Source organism: Salvelinus sp. IW2-2015, linkage group LG18 (assembly GCF_002910315.2).
Source record: "Salvelinus sp. IW2-2015 linkage group LG18, ASM291031v2, whole genome shotgun sequence".
In the NCBI taxonomy this organism is placed as follows: Eukaryota; Metazoa; Chordata; class Actinopteri; order Salmoniformes; family Salmonidae; genus Salvelinus; species Salvelinus sp. IW2-2015.
The window spans coordinates 52,220,443-52,229,642 of record NC_036858.1 but is presented as its reverse complement, the minus strand read 5'-3'; the positions used below and the strand labels follow the sequence as shown (position 1 = coordinate 52,229,642).

General features: G+C 42.8%; 1 pseudogene; it reads left to right on the top strand.

Annotated features, from left to right (window-relative positions):
- Window positions 1–7,722, top strand: part of LOC111978264 (tumor necrosis factor receptor superfamily member 1A-like) — a 15,010-nt pseudogene extending 7,288 nt beyond the window's left edge.
- The last annotated feature ends 1,478 nt before the right edge of the window (window positions 7,723–9,200 follow it).

The window sequence follows — 9,200 nt, the reverse complement described above, 5'->3', positions numbered from 1 at the left end:
ACCGCATTCTCTCCAAGGGTGTAGGAGCCAGTCTGTTTGGATTTCAGTTTAGGTGTTATGGAATGAAACGTGTAACATTCTCTCCAACAAGGGTGTAGGGAGCCAGTCTGTTTGGATTTCAGTTTAGGTGTTATAAGAAACGTGTAACATTCTCTCCAACAAGGTGTAGGGAGCCAGTCGTTTGGATTTCAGTTTAGGTGTTATGAAGAAACGTGTAACATTCTCTCCAACAAGGGTGTAGGGAGCCAGTCTGTTTGGATTTCAGTTTAGGTGTTATGAAGAAACGTGTAACATTCTCTCCAACAAGGGTGTAGGGAGCCAGTCTGTTTGGATTTCAGTTTAGGTGTTATGAAGAAAACGTTAACATTCTCTCCAACAAGGTGTAGGGAGCCAGTCTGTTTGGATTTCAGTTTAGGTGTTATGAAGAAACGTGTAACATTCTCTCCAACAAGGGTGTAGGGAGCCAGTCTGTTTGGATTTCAGTTTAGGTGTTATGAAGAAACGTGTAACATTCTCTCCAACAAGGGTGTAGGAGCCAGTCTGTTTGGATTTCAGTTAGGTGTTATGAAGAAACGTGTAACATTCTCTCCAACAAGGGTGTAGGGAGCCAGTCTGTTTGATTTCAGTTAGGTGTTATGAAGAAACGTATCTTCTCTCAACAAGGGTGTAGGACAGTCTGTTTGATTTCAGTTTAGGTGTTATGAAGAAACGTGTAACATCTTCTCCAACAAGGGTGTAGGGAGCCAGTCTTTTGATTTCAGTTTAGGTGTTATGAAGAACGTGTAACATTCTCTTCACAAGGGTGTAGGGAGCCAGTCTGTTGGATTTCAGTTTAGTGTTATGAAGAAACGTTACATTCTCTCCAACAAGGGTGTAGGGAGCCAGTCTGTTTGGATTTCAGTTAGGTGTTATGAAGAAACGTGTAACATTCTCTCCAAGGGTGTAGGGAGCCAGTCTGTTTGGATTTCAGTTTAGGTGTTATGAAGAAACGTTAACATTCTCTCAACAGGGTGTAGGGACGCAGTCTGTTTTGATTTCAGTTTAGGTGTTTATGAAGAAACGTATAACATTCTCTCCAACAAGGGTGTAGGGAGCCAGTCTGTTTGGATTTCAGTTTAGGTGTTATGAAGAAACGTGTAACATTCTCTCCAAACAAGGTGTAGGGAGCCAGTCTGTTTGGATTTCAGTTTAGAGTGTTATGAAGAAACAGTGTAACATTCTCTCCAACAAGGGTGTAGGGAGCCAGTCTGTTTGATTTCAGTTTAGGTGTTATGAAGAAACGTATAACATTCTCTCCAACAAGGTGTAGGAGCCAGTTGTTTTGGATTTTCAGTTAGGTGTTATGAAGAAACGTGTAAACATTCTCTCCAACACAAGTGCCACTGGGTCGTACGAGATGACTCGCTCTGCTATAACCGAGTCAAGCTTCTGCTGTTATGACATGCAACGTTGAGTCAAACCATTCTCCTCCAACTAGGGGTGGTTTATGAGGCACCCCAGAGTGCTTTTGGATTTTCAGTTTAGTGGGTTATGACAAGCAAATTGGACGTGGCTTGCACCATATTTCTAACCTTGCAATCCAGACATACCTAGAGGGTGTTAATGAGCAGCCACAGTCTGTGGCTAGCTATGTTTCAGTTAGTCGAGATGTCCTAGATGAGAGAACATGTAATTAATCATTCTCCCATACCAATATCTATGAGAGGATCTAGAGTGAGTCCAGCTCGTATGGATGTCTCAGAGCTATTATGGTTGCTTATATAGAATACAAGAACCAGTCGGGGGTATATACACGGATCATCGTCCATCACGTGATAGGAGCGACCCTGGTACATAGTTGGATTTCAGTTTAGGTGTTATTGATAACACGAGAGACGTCGGTGTTACACTATTGTCTTCAATCTCATACCCAAGGTCAAGTACCATCTATGGCCGACTGTCCTTAGTCTTTTTAACATGTTTTGCCATGAGTTATACTGTCTTATGAGAAGACGTATGGGTAATAAACATTCTCTCCAACCAAGGTGTTAGGAGCCAGGTATGCTGTTGGAATTCACCGATTTACGGTGTGTATGAGAATGAACACACGTATGTAGACATTCTCTGCCGAAGCTGTTGGTAGGAGACCCAGTCAGTGTTTGGGTCTTCCCTTCTATGGTGTTATCAGAAGAAAATGACTTTAAATAAATCATTTCTCCAACAAGGGGCCATTGTAAGGCGTGATGCCACGTACATGTCTTATAGATTGTTCGTCGTATTATACAGGCACAACGTTTAGTAAATCTATTGGCTGCTCCAACAAGGGTGTAGCGTGCCAAGTCTGTGGATTTCAGTTGTAAGGATCTCTGACTGTAATGTAACTACTTGTGTTATTACGATCTCTGCCAACAAGGGTGTTATGAGCCAGTCATGTTTGTGGGAATTTCAGTTTAGGTGTATATGAAGAACGTGTAACCTAGTGTCGGTCTCCAACAAGGGTTAGGGAGCCAGTGTCTGTTTTGATTTCAGTTTAGGGTCGTATGCAATGAAACTGTAGTAACATTCCCCAAACAGGGTGTAGGGATCCGAGTTGTATTGGATTGGTCAGGTTCAGGCTGTTAAGAAGAAACGTGGTTTACCATTCCTTCTCACAAGGGTTAGGGAGCCCAGTTTCTGTTTGGATGTTCACAGTTTCTAGGGTGTGTACTGAAGCAATACGCGTGAAGAGCGTGTCTCTTACCGAATCCAAAGGTATGTAGGGAACGCTCAGGTGCGTGTGAGTTCGTTTAGGTGTTAACAAAGAAACGTTGCATCATTTCCTCTGCCTATACCAAGGGTGGAGCCCAGTCATTGTCTTGGGATTTCAGTTTATGTTATGAAAGAAACGCGTTGTTAAATTCTCTCCAACATAGGGTGTAGGAGCCACGTCTGATTTGATCTTCAGTATTCTATTGAGGGCGGACCACTCTCATGTCTTTTGGTCCTTCCCCGCAATCAAAATTTACTAGGGAGAAATAAGATCTAACATTGAAAAAATTATTGGATTTGACATAGAACAAACATTAATTTCTTTGTATTTGGGTGAAATGTTTGATAATTTACACAATAGAGAAAAGTACCTGTTGAAGGTGTTACTGGCAGCCAGTAAAAAGGCTGTCACTAGGAAATGGCTACAAAAAGACCCTCCCACCGTGACACAATGGATATTGTTAAAGAAATATGACCTTTGCTTTAAGAACTAAAGAGGAGAGAGGGAAAATGGGTTTCATACTGTAAAATTGTATGATGGGTGCTGTACCTGCCAGACCTTTTTGGTTCTTTTACTTTATTTGTATTATCATTGTGTTGTTCAATAAAAACAAAGTAACAAAAAATGAACATTCTGCTTGTAAATGGGAAGTTTAATAGAATCTGTCTGCAACATTGTGCAACAAACTTCTTCCCGTGGGTGAGTTAAAAAGGAAGAAGTATTTTGACATGTCAGCTGTTTTGTGGTCACACCAACCCTGGTCCTAGAGACATACAGTCTGTTGCTATGTAAGGTTGACAGGAGAAGGTCTGTGTGTCCAGGCTTTAGTTCCAGCACAGCACTAACACACCTGATTCACCCTAATCTACTGCTTATCAATCAATCAATCAATGAAATGTATTTATAAAGCCCTTTTTACATCAGCCGATGTCACAAAGTGCTATACAGAAACCCAGCCTAAAACCCCAAACAGCAAGCAATGCAGATGTAGAAGCACGGTGGCTAGGAAAAACTCCCTAGAAAGGCAGGAACCTAGGATGAACCCTAGAGAGGAACCAGGCTCTGAGGAGTGGCCAGTCCTCTTCTGGCTGTGCCGGATGGAGATTATAACAGAACATGGCCAAGATGTTCAAATGTTCATAAATGACCAGCATGGTCAAATAATAATACAGTAGTTGTAGAGGGTGCAACAGGTCAGCACCTCCAGGAGTAAATGTCAGTTGGCTTTTCATATATATATATATATGAGAGAGGGAGACTTAAATTCACACAGGACACCGGATAAGACAGGAGAAATACTCCAGATATAACAGACTGACCCTAGCCCCCCGACACATAAACTATTGCAGCATAATTACTGAAGGCTGTGACAGTAGGGGTCTATAACCCCGGACAGGGCCAACCAGGCAGGATATAACCATATATCAAGACCATAGGCAGTGGTGGCCACTGATAAAGTGCTGGTAACGGTCTCTTTCAGTGTTCTGTCTTTCCGGAGGGGGGTATGCTGCAACAGGATGGCCTGGATGGTTCTTCTGTAGAGCTGTTCTTCACATGTCTCAACATTAATCATTTCCTCTTCACAAACGGGCCACTTCCTCTTCAATAACATACCATTTCCTGTGTGCATTTTCTCTCCAGTTGTGAGCTGACTGCTGACTGCCAGCAGGAGTGTTCTTCAGGCACACATCCCACTCCCAATGTCGATGGCAGTGCACATCGTGAGTTTCTGATACTTTGTGGCTGGGTCTGGCTAGAAACATAGTTTGTTTATTTGGTGGGTCACAAGATACTTTGAAACTTTTTTTTGTTTTGCTTAAATATATTGGAACTAGACTATTTCTGCCCTAAGGGCTGCAGAACGTATTCATTCTCTGCATGTTTTCCCCTCTTTCCAGCCGAAGATACTGGATGGGGTGTTTGGTCTCCCTACCTGTTGGTTGTGTCCGGCTGTGTTTGTGTGTTGTTACTGGTGATTGTGGGGATCATGGGCGTACTTGTGGTCCGACGGAAACCAAAGGGGTCTAGCTCCTTTCCCTCTGCTGAGATCACCTCTCAGGTCTCTGAGACGTCTACTCGGGTGAGATACATCTCTGACCTCTCACCTTTGACCCCTGACATCTCACATTTCACCTCTGACCTGACTGGACAAACCCAATCTGATAAAAACCTCTAAAAGGCTTGTATGGAGAAAAAATAGATACCAAATCTACTGTTTTGAATACCCAAGAGCATTTATAGACTGTTTGCACCATAGTGCCAGGGAGGAAACCAATAGGATTTCCTTTATTGATTGTACTGTACTCCCCGGGTTTAGGATGTACTGGTAGTGGATGCAGTTCTATATAGTAGAATTCTGATGTTTTCCATTTTCTGTGATTGTAGAGGCTGATCCAAGAGGACACTACAGAACGTTCTTCAACCAGAGTATCCTTCATGTAGCCCAGTGTGTGAGTGTGACCGGAGCCCCTCAGCAAGCTACCGGACTGTGTCCCCCAAGGAGATCAAGAGTAAGTGTGTGTGCATGTGCGGCATGCGAACGTGTGGTGGTGCACATGTTTACCTATTTTATCCGGACTAGAATGTCCTGACGAGTCATCAGAATGTCCTGACAAGGTAGGACAACAAGAACAATTCTGGAAGTGAGGACCTTTTTAAGGTTAGGGTTTGGTTAGGTTTAAGGGTTAGGATTTTGAAAGGAAATATGTTTTTTACTCTCCAAAAAGTCCTGAAGAATTCATGAAAACAAAGCTGTATGTGTGTGTGTTGGAATGTGATTTTTATATTTTTATATACATTACATGGCCAAAAGTATGTGGACACTGCCCGTCGAACATCTCATTCCAAAATCATGGTGCATTAATATGTAGCTGCGTCCCCCCCTTTCTGCGCTATAACAGCCTCCACTCTTCTGGAGGGCTTTCACTAGATGTTGGAACATTGCTTGTGGGGACTTGCTTCCATTTCAGCCACGAGCATTAGTGAGGTGGGAACTAATGTTGGGCGATTAGGCCTGGCGTGCAGTCAGCGTTCCAATTTCTCCCAAAGGTGTTTGATGGGGTTGAGATCAGGGCCCTGTGCAGGCCAGTCAAGTTCTTCCACACCGATCTCGACAAACCATTTCTTAATGGACCGTCGCTTTGTGCACGGGGGCTTAACATGATGAAACAGGAAAGGGCTTCCCTTAACTATTGCCACAAAGTTGAAGCACAGAATCGTCTAGAATGTATATTATATGCTGTCGAGTTAAGATTTCCCTTCACTGAAACTAAGGGGCCAAGCCGACCATGAACAGCCCAGACCATATATTCTTCCTCCACCAAACTTTACAGTTGGCACTATGCATTTGGTCAGGTAGCGTTCTCCTGGGATCCACCCAAGACGATTCGTCCATCGGACTGCCAGATAGTGAAGCGGGAATTCATTTCTCCAGAGAACGCGTTTCCAGAGTCCAATGGAGGCAACCTTTACACCAGTCCAGCCGACGGTTAGCATTGCACATTGTGATCTTAGGCTTGTGTGCGGCTGTCTCAGCCATGGAAACCCATTTATGAAGGTCCCGACGAACAGTTCTTTGTGCTGACGTGTTGCTGTCCGATGCAGTTCGGAACTGGGTAGTGAGTGTTGCAACCGAGAACAGACTATTTTTTGCGCACTTCAGCACTCAGCGTCCCGTTTGTGAGGCTTGTGTGGCCTATCACTTTGCGGCTGAGCCGTTGTTTGCTCCTAGATGTTTCCACTTCACAATAACAGCACTTACTGGTTGACCTCGGCATCTCTAGCAGGGCAGAAAGTTGACGACCTGACTTGTTGGAAAGGTGGCATCCTATGACAGTGGAAAGTCACTGAGCTCTTCAGTAAGGCCATTCTACTGCCAATGTTGTCTATGAAAGATTGCATGGCCGTGTGCTCAATTTTATACACCTGTCAGCAACGGTGTGGCTGAAATAGCCGAATCCATCTCATTGAAGGGGTGTCCACATATTTGTGGCACATATTTTGTGGCATGTAGTGTATATTGGACTTCTATTTTAATCTCTCTCCCCTCCTATACCTCTCTCTGTTCCTCTCTCCCTCCAGTCTCTGGTTGATCTACTCGTGTTGGACCAAGTCCCCCGCGCGCCATGTGAAGGGCGGTGGTTCGCTGGGTGTGAGTGACATAGTGATAAGAGGGCTGAGAATGACCGACCTCCGTGACACTAAGGAAGCCCAAGACAGATGCTGAGGGTCTGGGCTAAGGGAAGTATGCAGGGAGGGGGAGGGGTGCTAGCACGCCCTCCTTGTACCATCTGCTGGAGAAGCTGAGAGACATGGACCTGGAGGGACTGCAGAGGAGCGGAGACCATGTATGGAGATCAGTAGAGGAGAGAGCTGCAGACTGTATAGACCAATAGGGGACCCTTACAGGTTCTCTTCTCTATGTCGACTCAAAAGAGAAACCGAGAGGGACCAAGACTATTCATCATATGTATAGGATAATTAGGGGAGGAGAAGAGAGATGGGGGAGGTGCTAATGGGAGAGAGAGAAGATCAGCCACATCCCTTGTCCTGACCTCACTTGTGTAGTCCTGAGAGAATACGGATTGTTAGCCCGTGGTAACAATTATGGAGTTGTTCCACCTGGTCCAGATCTGATAGACTAGGTGGAAGTGTTGCCATGCTTTCATAATATGTCATAATGTATTATATAACCTTTTGGCAATGAGGCTGATTATTGATTACCGACCGTACTGTTCTTATATGTTTTTCAAATATATATATATATATTCTTTGCACATTCGAACCAATGAGGAATCGTATGTTTATAAAAAGCAGTTTTAGACAGTGCTGTTTGTAAAACAGGCAAACTTGTAATGTGCCACACACAGGTATGAGAACCACACTAACAATTGAGTTAACCGCTGTGTTTAGGGTAATACAGATTTAACACCCATCTATAGTATTACAGTTCTATATTACTGAGTATTAGGTGGCGATAGATAGCCAGTAACTGAAAGGTTGCTGGTTCGAATCCCTGAGCTGATAAGGTGAAAAAAATAGGTCTGTGCCATTGAGCAAGGCACTTAACCATACTTGCTCCTGTAAATCGCTCTGGATAAGGATGGCTAAAATGTAAATGTGAAATGTATTAATTACTAGTGTTGCAGTAGTACTCAAGCTAATATTTAGATAGGAATCTGTATAGCTTTTATCTTCCCTGTCTCTATCTTGCATTAATCAACCACAAACATATCAAAAAGATATTAGCATTATATGTCATATTTGAAGTCTTTGAAGTGGTTTTTATATGGTTATTAATGCTGCATAGGAGGATGTTGTATATTTGAATGGTTCTTTGATAAGTTGCTGCTTGGGCGTGAAGRTCAAACTACTGTAGTTTTGCTGTCTTTTACTACTGTCTTGATGTGCACATTCTTGTTTTACAAAATAAGTTAGGGATGTATCAATCTGTCATATTTCTTTACTATTCAGTGTGCAGTGCATTCCTCCTCTAAAAATCACACCCGTCTAGGTTGTCTCTGTGCCATGGTTTTTGATTACCACAAGAGATTGATTCTTATATCTGTACAGTAATAGTTGTGTCAGTACTGTTAGGGCACAGACAGGTCTTCTGTAGGTGTTATCCCTGAGTTATTGACATTCCTTAAAGCCCCATCATCATGCTGCCATTATTCAGGATCCCTTAGTCAGAGGACACACCTGTCACTCTGCAGGGCTGACTGATCTCTGGGAGACTAAACATGGAAACTAGGGATGGGTTGATGAATAGATAGCACTCAAGTTTCTAGTTTTTAATGTCAGGTGCACAAGTACAGTGAAATGCCATGTATTGGATTTTATAATATTTTACAGCACTTTTTAACATTGAATTGTTACTGGTGATTTTACTAAAGACAAACTAGTTTTATTCTCAAATCACATACAATATATGCAGACATTGATTTGTTTTGAATAAGGTGGGGGACGTGCTCAACAAAGTTGATCAATTGTATATATTTTTTAAATAAAAAATCCCTTGTAAAAGTGACCTGGTATGCAGTTGTTATTATGACTGTAAGTGTTAGCTACTGTTCTATTCAGTGTATGACTGTAAGTGTTAGCTACTGTTCTATTCAGTGTATGACTGCAGCATACATTATGTATAGCTTTGTTTTCTTGCTCATTACTTGCATGGTCTGTGTGTGTGTATGACGGTGTAATGGTGTGTATAACTTCTGGTATGTAGTCTCTGCATTCCTCGACGTAGCATTAACTTATTAAATTATACTCCTCACTGGCTCTCTTTTTATCATTACCCTGTCCTCTCCCTCCCTCTCTCTTCACCTGTCGCCACATCCCTCTAACCTTTTCCACTTCCCTTCCCACGTCCTCTCTACATGTCTGCTGATCTGTCTGTCATTTGACATTTATCCTTTTTTTCAATCACCTCATTCAACTACCATTCTATGTCTCACTCTGTTTTAAAACCCTT